The 20,157-nt window shown below is 30.8% G+C and overlaps 1 protein-coding gene across 5 annotated transcripts in view; it reads left to right on the top strand.

The window, feature by feature from the left end:
- The first annotated feature begins 1,081 nt into the window (after positions 1 to 1,081).
- LOC143205179 (protein turtle) overlaps positions 1,082 to 20,157 on the top strand; it is a 149,774-nt gene continuing 130,698 nt past the window's right edge. For all 5 annotated transcript variants that reach the window (XM_076418291.1, XM_076418292.1, XM_076418289.1 and 2 more), the window contains exon 1: positions 1,082 to 1,298. The gene's annotated coding sequence lies outside the window, so the exon portion shown is untranslated. The remainder of the gene's footprint in view (positions 1,299 to 20,157) is intronic.

A 20,157-nucleotide genomic window follows, 5' to 3' on the forward strand; every position in this document is an offset into this window, starting at 1 on the left:
AACCACATTTCTTCTTTTCACATAGCCGTGCAATTTTTTATATCAATTTCGTATGTTTTAGTATTGTAGTATGGTGAATATTACAGTTTTCTATCCGTTTTGAAGTATTACTACCCTATTTATGGTTTCCTTATTGGTGGAAACAGGATAGAAGCCTTAAAATAATATTAGTAAACAGAAACTATCCGGATGAAGATGGTCGGATGGACAATTTTTCAGTAACTTAAAACTCGTTAGCAAGTGTATAATAACATCTAGAAGAGCTACTTGGGGTTTCCGTTATTTCTCGAGGAATTTGTCAAAAATGCATGTAATAAAGGGTTGTTTATCAGTTTAAATTTTTTCTATATACTAAGGTACAGAATAACAGTATCGGATTATTTTTGAAACAATTATGTTTATAAAATTTAATTTAATAATTATTGCATAATATTATAAATTAAATATAATTTAATACTATAATCCATGACATGTATTTCTACAATTTTTTTTCTATTTTGTTTGAGAACTGACAATTTATTTTAAGTTTGAGTTAGATTTATTTGTGCTTCAAGAAAATGCTGTAGGTTTTAGCACCTGTTGTCAATGTATATACAGATATAATGAATATTAAAAATTGCACAATTCAAATGATGCTAACTTTATTAACGGAACTTTCGCCGGATAAAGTAAACGGCAGTCCTTGTCCTCCTAACTATTTGTTGAACAAGACGGTAAAATTGCAATTCAAATAGTGTTTTCTCTTCATTCCGTGTTACGCTTTACAACATGCACGACATAAATTAAACCTGAGATGTCCATACAATGATTTTTTTTGAATTTTGGTTGGAATACTTAATGCCTGTAGTAATTCATTTAGCAAGAACGTGATAAGATATGTTTGGTATTTTAAAGTTTGTTTGAGATACCGTTGAAAAGGGATGTTAGATGTTTTTTTTAAACAATTGTTAAGCGGGTAGGTTTTTCACCCGGGAAGCGATTGATAGTTCACGATCGGCCCTGGTAGGCGACCGAGAACGAACCGTATATCGGCAGGGTCTCGGCATCGTCACGGTCCTTCGAGTGGCTCCGAGTTTGCGTCAGTGGGCATCGAGTTGTCTGAACGGACGAGACTGCAAACTGGCCGGCTGGCGGCGCGTCGTTGGCAGAAAGGCGCGTTCCTTGGTGTTTCATGACTGAAAAGTTGTGTGCGAGAAGGTGAAACCGTGTTCCTTCGGGGTTCCAGTTAGTGGATAGGCTTTTCGCAGATCGACCGCCAAGGATAGTGGGATACTCGGTCTCTGGAGCCGTCGCGAAAGGTAAGGCATCGCAGTGGGAGTACTTCTGTTTCCGTAGGGCGTATTTGGAATAATGTGAGGCATTGATCGGTTGGAGGTTGGATCCTCCGCTGATGGTTATTCGAAGGTCTCCGACATCAATCCGTGGAATCGGTGGCATTTCTCCGTTTCAGACATATCGATCGAGGCCTAACATGATACTGATACCAATAAACGTCTGTTTATGACCACTATGTAGGTTGAAACTTCGACATTAACTCATAATATCTCACTGCTTCATAATTTTTCTGTCGCAACATAACAAGAAACGACTTTAAGAGCTTATGGTACTACAAGTAACCAGTTCGAATGTGGTATACCTGGATTAAATTTTACTATTATTGAACTTTTGGTTTTTATTAATGGAAATTAAACTATTAAATTGTCGATTTTATTTTCGTTTATCTTAATTAGAAGTCTATATTTCATATATTTCGTAATTCAATATTGATAATTATTTAAAAGCCGGGAAATTTTATATTAATTTATCACTAAATCACTATCACTTTCCTCTATATTTATTCGTTCAATTATAAAGTTAACCACGTCGTACCTGTATTATTTCGGCGTATCGATCTTTTTCATGTTCTAACATTTTCTGTTCTAAATCGTAAACGTTTCGTGCCAAATATGGAATTGGAAGCTATTGTGTAAAAAAAGGGATTGGATTCGTGCGGGTATAGCGAACCGTTTTGAAATTATTGACATGTTGATATTTGAGTTGAAAAGGATATGTACATAGTGGGGCTTCTTTTCCCATATACGGACCCAGTGCGCAGAAGCTGATACTCAACTATAATACATATTTCGGCTGAGTTCTTTCAACGTAATATATTTTTGATAATCGTTCGACATAACAAAGTGACAATTACGTCAATATACAGTGTCAAGTTTACTGTCATTTTAATTATATGACATAAATTTGACAATCATAGAAATTCTGTTTATAAAATCAATAAAACGGTTTTTAAATAATTTCATAATGACAGTTTTGAACAATTCAAATTTCCATTTTATACAACATATTTTAACGCTTTTATATCATGAGGTATTTTATTTCGGGTATATTATTAATATGACTATAGTTTATTGTTTTTAAAAGTTGACAGGAGTAATTCTGGAGAATCATGACATGCACACAACAATTTTAATTTGAACCGTTGCCAGTTCTTGCAAATTATACGTACATTTGAAGAATATAATATAAATAGAATAGATTATCTTGAATTCGCCTAGTATTCCTGTTGAAACTTAAGTTAAAAGTTTTTGATACATTTTTCATCTCCTATAATATAAAAAATGTAATATAAAAAATAAACAACTGTTATAAACATGTTAAATGTCTTCAAGCGAACCAAACTTCAATGTTGTTCAATTTTAATGGTGTGGAATGTCTATATGATCAACGAGCTGTGTTTTTGATGATATATATTCAAACAAAGGACATCGAGTCGTATTTATCTGCACTTTTATGTTGGCAGGGTCAACTATGCCTAAAATATAATGAATTTGGTATAAAATTGAATACAATTTGCAAAATTAAAATAAAAATTAAATGGATACGCACCTGGTCTGTTCAGATTAAAAGTGTTATAATAGATTTTTGATAATATTCACAAATCTATGATATATACATTACTGCTAATCATTTACAATCAAAATACGAATAGTACAAGAACAAATAAACTGTAATCAACAAAATTCGTAACCTTACGAAACAGAGTTCCTACCAGTATCAGAGTCAAATCCAAAACGGCTGTTGTAGTTCGTTGGATTCTACCTTCCGTCTGCTTTTAAATGACAATCTCGCACAATCAGGTGGAAACTACCGAAGTTAACCGAATACCGGTTAGTATTATCTAGAAATACTAATTAGATATTAGTATATAAATATAGAAGAAGTATATCTAATATAGAAATACACTACTATAAGGTTGTACATGCTTATAATTATCGATTAATTTTGTTGTTACAGTTTCCTATAATTTTACTAATTTGACATTTACCGCATATTTAACCTCATTTTTGACTTAAAACATTGAATAATCGAGACGAGTTTAATATATCTCGGTTCTTTTGCAATTTAAAATGTATAATATAACATTTTAAGATAATGAAGAGTATAATATTCCACCAGCATATCTATTAATTTGGATGTTACAGTTTCCTATAATTTTGCTAGTTTGACATTTAATATATTTTAACCTGATTTTTGACTTTATGGAGGTTTTCGTGTAATTTATTGAATGAAGCTATTTTTTCCTTAACATTTTATTAATAACAGTAACTATTATATATCTAATTAACTAATGAAAATGTATGAATGTTTGATTATTGAATGGATTATTGATTGTTGATCGAATGTAAGATGCTTGAACGTCGAAAGATGAATGAATCTGCTATCTATTTTTCTGCTTTCCCTTGATCGTTTTTGGTCAATCTTATTCTGTGGCCACTTCGCGATAAGAAGAAGATGCCTGACGTACCATAACTTAAAACAATCAATAATGGAGTTTACAGTTTCCTATAATTTTGCTAGTTTGACATTTAATATATTTTTATATTTTTTATTTTTTATATCTGGGTTCTTGTGCAATTTAATTCACTTTGTAATTATTATTTGCTGTTTTTGCTGTTGTCGCAATTTTCCCCCCTTATTTATCAAGTTCATCCTGCCGTATACCCTAAGACACGAGCTGACTGTTCCTATTCATAAAAATATTATTATATTCTGCATTGTTGTATTTATTACCTATTGTGTCGATGGCTGTGTTTTTAGTTGGGTCCCGATTCGAACAATAGATCAAAGTGATCCAGTTCGTTTTTTTTCCGTTGAATATAAACTAACTAAATATTTATAGAATATCTGTTCAGTTACTAGTGGAACATCCCACGTAGTTTTTTTAATGTACGACTAACATTTCCTAGTTTTATATTTGCCATATTGATTAAATATATCACTTGTATTTTCTCCTGAGATATAGATTTTTTTGAAATATTTGTTTTGGTCCAGTTTTAATAATATATCTAGTAGGCCGGTTTATGTTGTTTTGGCACTATTCTGGGTTGATGCTCGAACGAAAATGTAAATAATTTCGTCGTTACGAATGTGTTTGTTTAAAGATATTTGGGAGTTGTTAAGGTATATTTCCACTTTCACTAATGTTTTATGGCTAAGGTAGCGATAATGTAGAGCCGTAAATAAGTTACATGTTTAAAAATAATGTTTAAAGTGGCCGCTGTTGAACATAACGCAGGTGGCCCCGTTATCAGTTATGTCAGTTATTTTTATGAAAATTATTTCTAATATTTTGATTACAATTATTAATATTTTAGGATAATTAGTGCAATTTAAAGTTGAAAACTGAACTCAAAATCAAACTTGTGTCAATAGATACTTGTTATGTTTTTCAAATTTTCACCGTTTCGGTGATTACCTCTTCATTCGACGAAAATTTCTTCCCAGCGGGCATTCTTTTGAGATTTGAGAACAGGAAATAGTCGCTGGGGGCCAGATCTGGAGAATACGGTGGATGAGGAAGCAATTCGAAGCTCAATTCATGGATTTTTGACACGTCGGATTGTCTTGACGAAGAAGCACTTTCTTTTTCTTCAAATGCGGCCGTTTTTCGGCGATTTCGTTCTTCAAACGGTCCAATAACGCTATGTAATAGTCGCTGTTGATGGCCTTTCCTTTTTCAAGATAGTCAATGAAAATTATTCCATGCGCATCCCAAAATACAGATGCCATAACCTTGCCAGCCGACTGTTGCGTTTTCCCACGCTTTGGAGTGGGTTCATCGTGTGCGGTGCACTCGGATGACTGTCGATTGAACTTCGGAGTGAAATGATGGAGTCATGTTTCATCCATTGTCACATATCGACGCAAAAACTCGCGTTTATTACGCTTGGTCATCTTCAAACACTGCTCCGAATCATCCACTCTTCGTTATTTTTGGTCAAAACTGAGTTCACGCGGCACCCACTTTGCACAGAGCTTTCTCATACCCAAATATTCCTGAATGATATGATGTAGACGTTCAGTTGATATCTGTAGAGTGTCTGCTATTTCATTTTCGGTTTCAATTTACGGTAATTCAAAATCATTTTGTGGATTTTTTAATGTTTTCGTCGGTAACAACCCCTTTTGGGCGTCCACTGCGTTCACCGTCTTCGGTGCTCATTTCTCCACATCTAAACTTAGCATACCAATCGTTGATAGTTGATTTTCCTTCTTGCTTCAACTGTATTTTTCCCTTAAAATAGCAATATCTTATCAACACGCGAAATTCCTTTTTATCCAGTTTTTCACAATAACAAATGTTGCTTCACTCAAAATGCTATAATTCACAAACTAATGGTCCGACAGCTGTCAAATTTATACACGCATCTTTTGAGGGTTAGGGCTAACTCAAACGATATGGATTTAATTGTAGTAGCGTCATCTATGTGTCTAGTCATTTACACTCAAATTTAGAGGTAGTAATATTTGTACCAAAATAGAAACCCCCAACCCTAAAAATCTTCAAGTGAGTCAGACTTCAATGTTTCTTATTCAATTTTAATGCTGTGGACTGACTATATGATAAACGAGCAGTGATTTTGATGAGATATACTCACAGAAAGGACATCGAGTCATATTTACCAGTACTTTTACTTACGCAAAGTCAACTTTATCTAAAATATAATGAAATTTGGCATATAATTGAATCTATTCTACACAAATATCACTACATAGTATAAAACAAAGTCTCCTTTTCTGTCCCTATATCCCTATGTGCGCTTAAATCTTTAAAACTACGCAACGGATTTTGATGCGGTTTTTTTCAATAGATAGAGTGATTCAAGAGGAAGGTTTATATGTATAATACATGCATAATATACTAAGGCAACATTGCTAATTTTAGAGGTTTCTAACGTGATGTCGTAAATTAACCTATTTTTTTAGGCTTATTTAGCAATTAGCAAAAACGCTGCCTAACCCTACGAGTTAGATCAAATTAATGTACTACAGTATTGTACACCATAAAAAGGTCTACAAAAAAGTCCGCGATGGTATATGTTTATCTTTTAGGGATAACCCACATTAACCATTTTTATTGTTTACCTTTTACGTGAGAAAATGGCTTTTTTTTTTCGGAGATATGGTTCCTTACAGCATGTAAATTAAACAAATATTTTCGGAGATATTACAAATTTAAAATTTGCGTTTAAAAATGTGTAATGTAATAAAAATTGTATGAATTTAGATATTCCAAAGATAGCAGGAAATCTTCATAGTAAGTATAGGGGAAGAGGAATTGTTTTACTCCAAATTTAATGCGTGCAGGCCAAGGGCAGTAATGAATGAACCAAAAATACTGGATCGATTTTAATCATGTTTTCATTGAGTGACATAGGCATATATATTTTATGCCCGTGCAAAGTCGGAGCGGGCCGCTATGTTTTTATATACAACGTTCATATTTTTTCTGTAGTGTATTTAATTTAGTATCAGCATTGCACCCGTGCGAAGCTGGGGCGGGTCGCTAGTAAAAATATAAAATACAAATTGAGTGGATACGCACCCGGATGGAAAAGTCCTCATATGTCTGTTCACATTAAAAGTCTTAATAGACTTTTTAAACAATTGTCACTATAGCATTATTGCCTACCATTTATAATCAAAATACGAACAGTACAAGAAAAAATAAAGTATAAACAACAAAATTCTTAACCTTACAAAACAGAGTGTGGTGACGTTAGGCCTTCTTCTTATCGCGAACTGGTCACAGAATAAGATTGACCAAAAACGATCGAGGGCACGCAGAAAAATAGACAGCAGATTCATTCATCTTTCCAAGCATCTTACGTTCAATCAACAATTATCCATTCAATAATCAAACATTCATACATTTTCATTAGTTAATTAGTTGTATTACAGTTAGTGTTATTGATAAAGTGTCATGGGAAACATAGTTTCATTCAATAAATTACCCGAAGACCTCCATAAGAGCTTCTACCAGTACCAGGGTCAAATCCAAAATGGCTGTTGTAGTTCGTTGGATTCTATCTCTTGATTGTTTGTAAATGGCAACGTCGCTACCTCGCTAAATGAGGCGAAAACTACCGAATTTTACCGAATACCGCTTAGGATTCTACAGAAATAGACACTACTCAAAACTGACACTAAAAAATAGAAAAATAGAAATATGGGAAAGGGAGGAGTTATATATATATATATATATATATATATATATATATATATATATATATATATATATATATATATATATATACTTATGTTTCTATATGTCCAATTTAAACAATGAAAGGTCGCGTTTACAGCGGCCCCAATGATTGGATCCCCGAACTGATATATGTCGGTAGCGTTTGTAATGAATAATAACAACAATAAACGTGAAAAAAAAAGTTAAAAACCTGTAAACAAAAGACACTGCCGCCGAGAAGAGATGGATGGAGACAGCCGAAGAATATCATAGGCGGCTGTTTTAACTGTACCCGTCTTAGGACAGAACGTTCTGGCGGTGATATCGGTGGTCATTGACCAACGGCTTTTCAACGTTTGTTTTCATTTTTCTTTACGCAGCCGTGGTACGATGACGGGGCGTACTAGCGGCGGCAGGCAGGTACGTGTTTCGGTGCACCTGCCATTGTCGATTTTGTCTTAACGGTTCGGTTTTGCAATCGAACTTTGGTAATTACGGGTTTGTTCGTTTGATTGTTTGCGTAGGTTATGTAAGAGAAATGCGCTCGGTGCGGATCGAGTGTGCCGCGGCGACAGTTGAATGTCGGTTTTTTTTAAATGATATTCTTTTTTTCTCCTAGCAGATCGTTAACATCGATATGTCTGGTTGTTTTGTAATTTTATCCATTCTTTTGGATACACAAATAGTTATATTTATAATAGTAACATTTTCATTTCAAAATATTAAAAAAATTTATTTGCCTAGATAATTTTAACAATCTGCCCAATGGACAATAAGTATCTTATGGCATAGTGATCTATACAAACTTATAATTTAGAACTTAATGACTATATTATCGTTCTAAAAACTATTTTTATGCTAAAAACCATTATATATTATTGTAAGGACTATTCTATTTTATTCTATCTATCTTGTTGTAACTACTATTTCATCTTATTGTAAAGAATATTTCATCTTATTGTAAAGAATATTCCATCTTATTCTAAAGGCTATTCCATTTTAATCAAAAGACAATTATATCTTGTTGTAACTACTATTCCATGTTATTGTAAAGGCTGTTCCGTCTGTTGGTAAAGATTTTTCCATATTTTTGTAAATAATATTCCATCTTATTGTAAAGACTATTCCATTTTATTGTAAAGAATATTTCATCTTATTGTAAAGACTATTCCATTTTCTTGTAAAGACTATTCCATCTTATTGTAAATACTATTCTATTTTACTCTAAAGACTATTCCATCTTATTCAAAAGACAATTCTATCTTGTTGTAACTAGTATTCCATGTTATTATAAAGGTTGTTCCATCTGTTGGTAAAGATTTTTCTTATTGTAAAGAATATTCCATCTTATTGTAAAGAATATTTCATCTTATTGTAAAAAAGATTTCATCTTATTGTAAAGAATATTCCATCTTATTGTAAAGACTATTCCATCTTATTCTAAAGACTATTCCATTTTAATCAAAAGACAATTATATCTTGTTGTAACTACTATTCCATGTTATTGTAAAGGCTGTTCCGTCTGTTGGTAAAGATTTTTCCATATTTTTGTAAATAATATTCCATCTTATTGTAAAGACTATTCCATCTTATTCTAAAGACTATTCCATCTTATTCTAAAGACTATTCCATTTTAATCAAAAGACAATTATATCTTGTTGTAACTACTATTCGATGTTATTGTAAAGGCTGTTCCGTCTGTTGGTAAAGATTTTTCCATATTTTTGTAAATAGTATTCCATCTTATTGTAAAGACTATTCCATCTTATTCTAAAGACTATTCCATCTTATTCTAAAGACTATTCCATTTTAATCAAAAGACAATTATATCTTGTTGTAACTACTATTCGATGTTATTGTAAAGGCTGTTCCGTCTGTTGGTAAAGATTTTTCCATATTTTTGTAAATAATATTCCATCTTATTGTAAAGACTATTCCATCTTATTCTAAAGACTATTCCATCTTATTCTAAAGACTATTCCATTTTATTCAAAAGACAATTCTATCTTGTTGTAACTACTATTCGATGTTATTGTAAAGGCTGTTCCATCTGTTGGTAAAGATTTTTCCATATTTTTGTAAATAATATTCCATCTTATTGTAAAGAATATTCCATCTTATTGTAAAGACTATTCCATCTTATTCTAAAGACTATTCCATTTTAATCAAAAGACAATTATATCTTGTTGTAACTACTATTCCATGTTATTGTAAAGGCTGTTCCGTCTGTTGGTAAAGATTTTTCCATATTTTTGTAAATAATATTCCATCTTATTGTAAAGACTATTCCATTTTATTGTAAAGAATATTTCATCTTATTGTAAATAAAATTTCATCTTATTGTAAAGACTATTCCATTTTATTGTAAAGAATATTCCATCTTATTGTAAAGACTATTCCATCTTATTCTAAAGACTATTCCATTTTAATCAAAAGACAATTATATCTTGTTGTAACTACTATTCCATGTTATTGTAAAGGCTGTTCCGTCTATTGGTAAAGATTTTTCCATATTTTTGTAAATAATATTCCATCTTATTGTAAAGACTATTCCATTTTATTGTAAAGAATATTTCATCTTATTGTAAATAAAATTTCATCTTATTGTAAAGACTATTCCATTTTCTTGTAAAGACTATTCCATCTTATTGTAAATACTATTCTATTTTACTCTAAAGACTATTCCATCTTATTCAAAAGACAATTCTATCTTGTTGTAACTACTATTCCATGTTATTGTAAAGGCTGTTCCATCTGTTGGTAAAGATTTTTCTATATTTTTGTAAATAATATTCCATCTTATTGTAAATATTCTATTTTATTCTAAAGACTATTCCATTTTATTCAAAAGACAATTCTATCTTGTTGTAACTACTATTCCATGTTATTGTAAAGGCTGTTCCATCTGTTGGTAAAGATTTTTCCATATTTTTGTAAATAATATTCCATCTTATTGTAAAGACTATTCCATTTTATTGTAAAGAATATTCCATCTTATTGTAAATATTATTTCATCTTATTCTAAAGACTATTCCATTTTAATCAAAAGACAATTATATCTTGTTGTAACTACTATTACATGTTATTGTAAAGGCTGTTCTGTCTGTTGGTAAAGATTTTTCCATATTTTTGTAAATAATATTGCATCTTATTGTAAAGACTATTCCATTTTATTGTAAAGAATATTTCATCTTATTGTAAATAAAATTTCATCTTATTGTAAAGACTATTCCATTTTGTTGTAAAGAATATTTCATCTTATTGTAAATAAAATTTCATCTTATTGTAAAGACTATTCTATTTTCTTGTAAAGACTATTCCATCTTATTGTAAATACTATTCTATTTTACTCTAAAGACTATTCCATCTTATTTAAAAGACAATTCTATCTTGTTATAACTACTATTCCATGTTATTGTAAAGGCTGTTCCATCTGTTGGTATATATTTTTCTATATTTTTGTAAATAATATTCCATCTTATTGTAAATATTCTATTTTATTCTAAAGACTATTCCATTTTATTCAAAAGACAATTCCATCTTGTTGTAACTACTATTCCATGTTATTGTAAAGGCTGTTCCATCTGTTGGTAAAGATTTTTCCATATTTTTGTAAATAATATTCCATCTTATTGTAAAGACTATTCCATCTTATTTTAAAGAATATTCCATCTTATTGTAAAGACTATTCCATCTTATTCTAAAGACTATTCCATTTTAATCAAAAGACAATTATATCTTGTTGTAACTACTATTACATGTTATTGTAAAGGCTGTTCTGTCTGTTGGTAAAGATTTTTCCATATTTTTGTAAATAATATTGCATCTTATTGTAAAGACTATTCCATTTTATTGTAAAGAATATTTCATCTTATTGTAAATAAAATTTCATCTTATTGTAAAGACTATTCTATTTTCTTGCAAAGACTATTCCATCTTATTGTAAATACTATTCTATTTTACTCTAAAGACTATTCCATCTTATTTAAAAGACAATTCTGTCTTGTTATAACTACTATTCCATGTTATTGTAAAGGGTGTTCCATCTGTTGGTAAAGATTTTTCTATATTTTTGTAAATAATATTCCATCTTATTGTAAATATTCTATTTTATTCTAAAGACTATTCCATTTTATTCAAAAGACAATTCCATCTTGTTGTAACTACTAGGTTGTTCCATCTGTTGGTAAAGATTTTTACATATGTTTGTAAATAATATTCAATCTTATTGTAAAGACTATTCCTTTTTCTTGTAGAGACTATTCCCCCTTATTGTAAATACTATTTTATTTTATTCCAAAGACTATTCAATCTCAATTTAAAGATTTATTCCACCTTAATATAAAGTATATTCAATCTTATTCTAAAGACTATACTATCTTATTCCATGTTATTGCAAAGGCCATTCCATATTTTTGTCATTAATATTCCATCTTATTATAAATACTATTCCATATAATTGTAAAGGCTATTATATTTTTGTAACGAATATTTTATCTTATTCTAAAAATTATTCTCATTCTAAATATCAAGCCTATTAATTAATTTTAAAGGATTGGTAACAGATGGCGTTCCTATGTATTAAATGGCGTCTGGTACATTCATTGTAATAAACTTAGAAACTAACATAATATTTCCAGCTTGAATAAGATAGTTGTTATTTGTTAATTAAAATAGTGTTATTTGTTATTTTAAAACAACAACATTAAAAACCACCGTGTAATAGGATTCGCACCCGCGACTATCGCATCTGTAGGTAACCACTGCGCTATCAAGTCGGAATTGAGAATTTTTATTCACGCTATTATCAGAAATGACGATTTCATTGATTCGAAACCGTTGATATTCTCGTCTCTTGATCTTGCTCTTCACTTACTTGTTAGATCATCAATAATTCAATAGGATTTCGCTTCCATTGGGCTAGCTCGAGTGTGTTTCAATCATATATCATTTTTTATGTGGACATTTTTATACCCAGCTAAGAATAAAATTTTAATAATTAATGCTGGCTGTTTATTTTTCTGTCAATTTGTTTATGTATATTAATAAAATCCATTTTATTATTTATTAATTAATATTTATTGTTATATGTTTTGAGGTGAAAAAAGACTAACCTATAATTTGTTTCTACAATTACATAATTATATTATTACATTTTACCTCAGTATTCTTTTTAACCAGAGTATACATTCTTGAGTGTTAAGAGAGAAATGGATTCTCTACTCTTGTCTTGTTACGAATTTGTTGACGTAACAACCTGGGCATATAATATGAATGGGGAATAACTCTGATATTTCTTAGGACTTTATTCCAAAATACTTCATATTACTGTTTTAAAACATAACTGGAATCGGCAGGCCATAATATTTGTTTGTATAGCAGCAAATTAATAAAGATTTCCTAAGATAACAGGTCAATTGAAAAGTCCTCAGCCTCATACATAGATGGCGCTACTAGAATTAAATCCATATGTTTTTTTAGTTAGCCCTAACCCTCAAAAGATGCGTGTATAAATTTTACAGCTGTTGGATCATCAGTTTGTGAATTATAGCATTTTGAGTGAAGCAACTTTTGTTAATGTGAAAAACTGGATAAAACGGAATTTCGCGTGTTGATAAGATATTGCTTTTTTAAGGGAAAGAATACAGTTGAAGCAAAAACAGGAAAATCAACCATCAAGAATTGGTATGCCAAGTTTAAACGTGGTGAAATGAGCACCGAAGACGGTGAACGCAGTGGACGCCCAAAAGGGATTGTTATCGACGAAAATATTTAAAAAATTCACAAAATGTTTTTGAATGACCGTAAATTGAAATTGAATGAAATTGTGGACACTCTAAAGGTATCAACTGAACGTGTACATCATATCGTTCACCAATATTTGGGTATGAGAAAGCTCTGTGCAAAGTGGGTGCCGCGCGAGCTCAGAAAGAATCAGAAAAAGAATGCTCGCTGGGAAGAAATATTCGTCGAATGAAGAGGTGATCGGCGAAACTGAGACCTATTTGAAGCACAGGACAAATCGTACTACAAAAATGGTATCGAAAAGTTGAAGGGTCGCTATAATCAGTGAACTTTTGTTTATAAATCCAACTTGATACACAGAACAAACCAAATCCTGTGATTCTGATCAATGAACATGTTCCCACTCAATCTTTATGATGTTGGAAAATAACCCAGCCCTTGGATAGCTTAAAAACGGTTACATTTTCTGATTCAAACGTTTTTAGAGAAATGAAAATGAATAGTAGTCTTTGACGGCGTTGAAACTATAAACATATTCGTAAAAATTAATTCACACTCATCTTCCAACTATGTTTCATTTTGATTTAATTAGATTCATTATATTTTAATTATTTTGTGAATAGTTTGAATATTGCGTACAGTAACAATGTTTTAACACACAACTTTTCTGTAATTTTGTAGATTTGATATTTAGAAACATAACCTAATACATCTGACATTGACGTTTAATTGACAGTTCATTTATTTTCAAGTTGATGGGTTTTGTTTTGTGATATTGTGAGTGATCATTATAGGGTATAATTTTTAGTATGGTTATTTTGAATATATAATAAATTTTTTTACTTAAAACTATATTTAACAATATTTAGGTTATGTTGTCAGACATTAAAAATTAATATTTAATTTATAGGGTATAATTTTTAGTATGGTTATTTTGAATATATAATAAATTTTTTTACTTAAAACTATATTTAACAATATTTAGGTTATGTTGTCAGACATTAAAAATTAATATTTAACAATCGTATATTTAGAAATTGTAAAAATAATCCTAAATATTAATTCATCATCATAATTCATCATTTAATGATGTTTTGAATAATTTGATTATCATGTACTGGAACAATATTTAAATGTACAATTTTTCTGTACTTTATTGATTCATTTTTAGAAACATAACCCTACATATCTGTCAGTGACGTTTGATTGACAGAAATAGCTCATCAGGTTCAATTATATTTGCATTTTTAAGTTGTTGGGCTCTATTTTGAAACATTGTTAGTAATTACTGTAGGCTAATATTTTTTAGCCCTGTTATTTTAAAATTATAGTATGTTTTGTTACTTAAAATGTTTGATGATTTATCCAATAATTTGTGGGATCCTTTTTTGGGTAAAACCAAGCTTGTCATTTTGTTAATTACGATTAAGGAATTTATATTTTATGTCCTTGTATTATAGTTATTTCTTGGAACATCCTGCTTTTCTTTTAATATTCGTATGTTTTTATACTGAACAATAAATTATTAGTGTTCAAAGAAATTGATGGTTTTTACAGAATATTTTAAAATGAGTCACTATAATTAATTGAATTTTGTCCCAAAACTCTCTGTTTTAACCAATATTTTCACTCAAAAAGAACGTGCGTCAACAATTATCAGAAAATAGTGATTACACAACATCTTATTGGTATTTTTCTTCTTTATTATTACCATACACGAAAAGTAATTACTGCACAAGGCAAGTATTCATAGTCGCCCGTCCGAGAGATAGTCGGAATTCCTGCGATTCGGTCGAAATGCCCGTAGTAGAGTTAATAGTAGCGAGGCATCGAAGGTCGACGTGTCCGTCCATCATCAGGGGCGCCATCTCAAGAAGAAAAAAAGAAAAACAAATCGGAGATAGAGAAAAAAACGTCACCGAGGAACATCTGGTGGCGGAGAGGATCATTAATTATAATTTAGAGCGTGCTACCAGGTCGAGAAGGTTGTTTCTGTCATTTACCTGACAAATTTCGGCACGGAAAAAGATGGAGGAACGAGGAGACGAAGCTTTTCGGAGAATTTATACCGGACAACTGTTCAAAGCGTCACGGGGGCGTTAAAATTCATTTCGTTTTCGGTATGATTCAACTCGTCTTCAGGGAATCGACCACCTGGTCAACCAAACGACCGCAATTTAAATAATATTTATGTTATTTATGCTGTATTAGATAAAGTGTTGCGGTTTCCCTGAAGATTCCTTGTGGTTTTGTTTTATTTAAACTATTTTTCGGATTCCAGTGTAATTTATTGTTAACTGATCACTAGGTTTTTGTTCAGAGAATTCAAATTAATGTTTATTATGTTTTTTCTAAAATATACTTATTATGGGGGTACTTTTTAAAAGATTTATTTATTTAAATTAGTATACTAGCTGTTAACTTTATCTGACTATTAACAAGCAACTACAACTAAGAAATGTTCTGTCGAGAGATCAGAGAGCTACATACAGCACTGGAGAGGAGGGGAGGATAAGGATAAATTATCTATGGGTTCCCTCTCACAGGGGAATATCCGGTAACGAAAGTAATCCGGTAAGATTCAATTAAACTAAGCGTTCTATTTAGCAAGGAAGACGTTAAAACACACATAGGGACTGTATAAAAAAAACTGGTAAATAAGTTGTGGGAGATCAAGAGGGTCTTTCATCAATCTTCTAATATTAATAACTTTAGTAGGTTCCAACTGAGTATCTTTGCTCGGCTGCGAATAGGGCATAGCAGAAGCATTTGTTAAAAGGAACAGACCCTCCATAATATATATATATATATATATATATATATATATATATAGATAACTTATATTCTTTTTTAACGGTTAAATCACCAGTTGAGTCTATATTTTCAGTTCCAGAGAATTTTGCTCTGAGGAAAACAAGAGGCTAAAATTGTATTTTAGTCTTATTTCAGGCTACTAACAAAACTTCTGAAAAAGATACAATATGCAATATTTGTCTGTATTCTATATTAAGTAGTTCCACAGATTAAATTCTCTAAAATCTAATTATCTTTAAAAAACACATAAATTTTTAGTGTTTCAACTGTCCAATCCATAATGATTTTCAAGACCAAATTTTAAGTTATTATGAGGTGTGATTGTATTTTTGGTTTAATGAAGTTAATACAATATCAACAGGGAAGGATTTAAAGTTTACCTTCAATATGTCAAGATAAGTTAGAACTCTAATAGATCTCATAAAATTGATGGCACTAAACGTATATGGGAAGGCGTTATTGAAGAATTATAGATATTTTAATATTGCCTAGAGTAGAGTTCATAATTGTTTTTTTTTTGCTTTTTGTTTATATATATTCATATTATTTACACTTATGTATATTTGTATAGGATTTTATTTTAATAAATTAATTTGAAAATTTAAATTTGATTTTTATTTAAATACTATTGGCCAATAACTATGACGTCACAAAATAATCAGGGCAAATGGCAGACCAATCAAAGCAAAGTATTTTCCTTACAGGTTTCTACATAACTATTTTAAACCAACCAATCAAATTCGCGTTGTCAGCGCCGCCAATGATTGGACTAAGCGAAACTTTGCCCCACTACTTACCATTGCAGTTGCACACCCCTGAACTCCTTTATTATGTTTCTCCGATATTCATTCACCAATAAAATATACTTATTATGAAGGTACTTTTTCAAAGATTTATTTATTTAAACTAGTATACTAGCTGTTAACTTTATCTGACTATTAACAAGCAACTACAACTAAGAAATATTCTGTCGAGAGATCAGAGAGCTACATACAGCACTGGAGAGGAGGGAAGGATAGGGATAAATTATTTATGGGTTCCCTCTCACAGGGGAAAATCCGGTGACGAAAGTAATCCGGTAAGAATTAATTAAAGCGTTCTATTTAGCAAGGAAGACGTTAAAACACACATAGGGACTGTATAAAAACAATGGTAAATAAGTTGTGGGAGATCAAGAGGGTCTTTCATCAATCCTCTAATATTAATAACTTTAGTAGGTTCCAACTGAGTATCTTTGCTCGGCTGCGAATAGGACATAGCAGAAGCATTTGTTAAAAGGAAGAGACCCTCCATAATATATATATATATATATATATATATATATATATATATATATATATATATATATATATATATATATTATTTTTAACCAGACTATACATTCTTGAGTGTTAACAGAGAAATGGATTCTCTGCTTATGTCTTGTTACGAATTTGTTGACTTAACAACCTGGGCATATAATATGAATAGGGAATAACTCTGATATTTCTTAGGAATTTATTCCAAAATACTTCATATTACTGCTGTAAAACATAACTGGAATTGGCAGGCCATAATACTTGTTTGTATAGGAGCAAATTATTATTTCCTAAGATAATAAAGATTTCCTAAGATAACAGGTCAATTGAAAAGTCCTCAGCCTCATACATAGATGGCGCTACTAGAATTAAATCCACATGTTTTTTAGTTAGCCCTAACCCTCAAAAGATGCGTGTATAAATTTTACAGCTGTTGGATCATTAGTTTGTGAATTATACCATTTTGAGTGAAGCAACTTTTGTTATTGTGAAAAACTGGATAAAAAGGAATTTCGCGTGTTGATAAGATATTGCTTTTTGAAGGCAAAAAATACAGTTGAAGCAAAAACAGGAAAATCAACCGTCAAGGATTGGTATGCCAAGTTTAGATGTGGAGAAATAAGCATCGAAGACGGTGAACGCAGTGGACGCCCAAAAGGGATTGTTACCGATCTTTGCTCGGCTGCGAGCGGGACATAGCAGAAGCATTTGTTAGAAGGAAGAGACCCTCTATAATATATATATATCGATGTATATATATATATATATATATATATATATATTATATAGTGTTAAATTACTATTATTTACCGTATGTTATGATGTTCCTATATTGTAATCCGATCCTAAATAGCCTAAGAAGCGGATGGGCTTTTAAAATAATAAATTAAATTAATTAAATTAAATCAAATAAGATTTTAATAGCAGGTTGAAATGCTTAGTGACTTTCATTTATATAGAAAGCCTTCATACCATACTCTGTCAAAGGCATGTGCAACATCGATATATATAGCAGAGCACACACCTTTATTTTCTAGAGATTCTTCAACTACATCTGTAATTCTATATATTTGGTCTATTGTTGAGTGGACATTCCTGCAACCAAATTGGTGTGTTGATATCAGCTTTCTTTACTGGAGAATAGGTTACATGAGACGTTAGACTTAGATTGTTACTAGGTTTTAGTCATCATTATGACTTCGGCATCTTTTCTACGCATCTGATAAATAAGTTAATCGAATGCAAGCCTTAAACAGTTTGGTTAACTTAACCAAGGGTTTTCTTCGGTGAATTAGGTCGTAGCCTGGTGCTTTTTTCAAACTAAAGAGGTGTTTAATTTCTTCCAAAACTTCCCCAAGAGTAAACATTACATTCCTCTCAAGACAGTTATTGGAATTGAAGCATGGTAGAACATTATCCTCCTTGGATGGAATGTTTCCTTCAGAATTCAAATGTATTTGTTTTTTCAAAAATAATTTGGATCCACCACCCATAAAGGTTTCTAATAAGAGGCACTTGAACTATGGGTTGTTTAAGATGTTTAGTGGCTTTCCATAATGATGAATAACTTATTTTTTTATATGCACCATTACTATTAAATCGTTTAAATAGGTTAACAGCTGAGTTTGATGATGAAGCAGAGTCACATAATTACAAGTGTTTGTTAAGTTTCTGTAGTTGCTCTAATGTTTTTCTGGTATCAAGAAAAGTAATTAATATATTTAAAGGGCAATAAATAAAGTACTAATAACTCCTCCCAATATATCGACACTATAGAAATTGTTTGTGTAAGTAATTATTTACACTAACAAATTACTACTACTAACAATTGTTAAGCCCTGTTTTTTTGGGTTTCGTAAACCTCGCAGGCTATTACCGGTATTTGTCACTGCGATTTGAGAATTCTAACCTAAATTCGAATAAAAAGACAATGCTATTTTAATCAAATTAAATGTAAATAATGCTTAATATTATCCTGGCAATTAACTGAAACACTGATGGGATTATGAACAACATTTAAATCCGAAGTAAGATTTTAAGTAACAATGAAAATATTTTGTTACTTGGACTGCGTTTTGCCCACGTTTGTTTGACGTAACAATAGTTTCTATTGTGCCATTCTTGTTGATTGTGTAGTTTATGATAATTTATAGGTCATATATTCATAAGCGACGCTGTTAGAAATATAGTTTCCCCATTACGACATTGGGAACTATATCTAGTTTCATTTTTTTTTTTTCAAATAATCCGATCACTGAGAATGTTACTGTCACTAGTCACATTTATTTAATTTTTTTTGCGGCACAGAAAAAAATTAATGTGTGAGTGACAGTGTTCACTATCATTTCCTTTTTTAATATTATCGTTATATTAGAGCTAATACGACAGCTGGTCAATAAATAATATCAAGTTACAGGTGATATAAATATGTTTTAATAATCATAATAATTTGGTACATGCTTCTTTTAGTTGTTGCTACATCATGACCTTTAAATTTACTTTTAATTATACGTTTTTTTTTATATATTTACATAAATAGAATATAGTTTTTAAAGTAGATTCAAAGTTTATTGTGATTTTAAACTATTCATATTTCATAACCGACGCAGTCGATAGGAAACAGGTTGACGTTGGATTGGCAATCGTTCCGCAGTTACTCAAAGCATTCTTTAGCGTAGTTAAGTAGAATTCAGGTAAAAGTATCGCACTAAAGACAGTTCGTATTGTAGTTTGCGTTTGAGCCTGTGCACTATATTATCATGGCGCACATTTAAT

The sequence above is a fragment of the Rhynchophorus ferrugineus genome, unplaced genomic scaffold (genome assembly GCF_030347505.1).
Source record: "Rhynchophorus ferrugineus isolate W39M unplaced genomic scaffold, kcgeb_rfMv2 rfM11, whole genome shotgun sequence".
NCBI classification, from domain to species: domain Eukaryota; kingdom Metazoa; phylum Arthropoda; class Insecta; order Coleoptera; family Curculionidae; genus Rhynchophorus; species Rhynchophorus ferrugineus.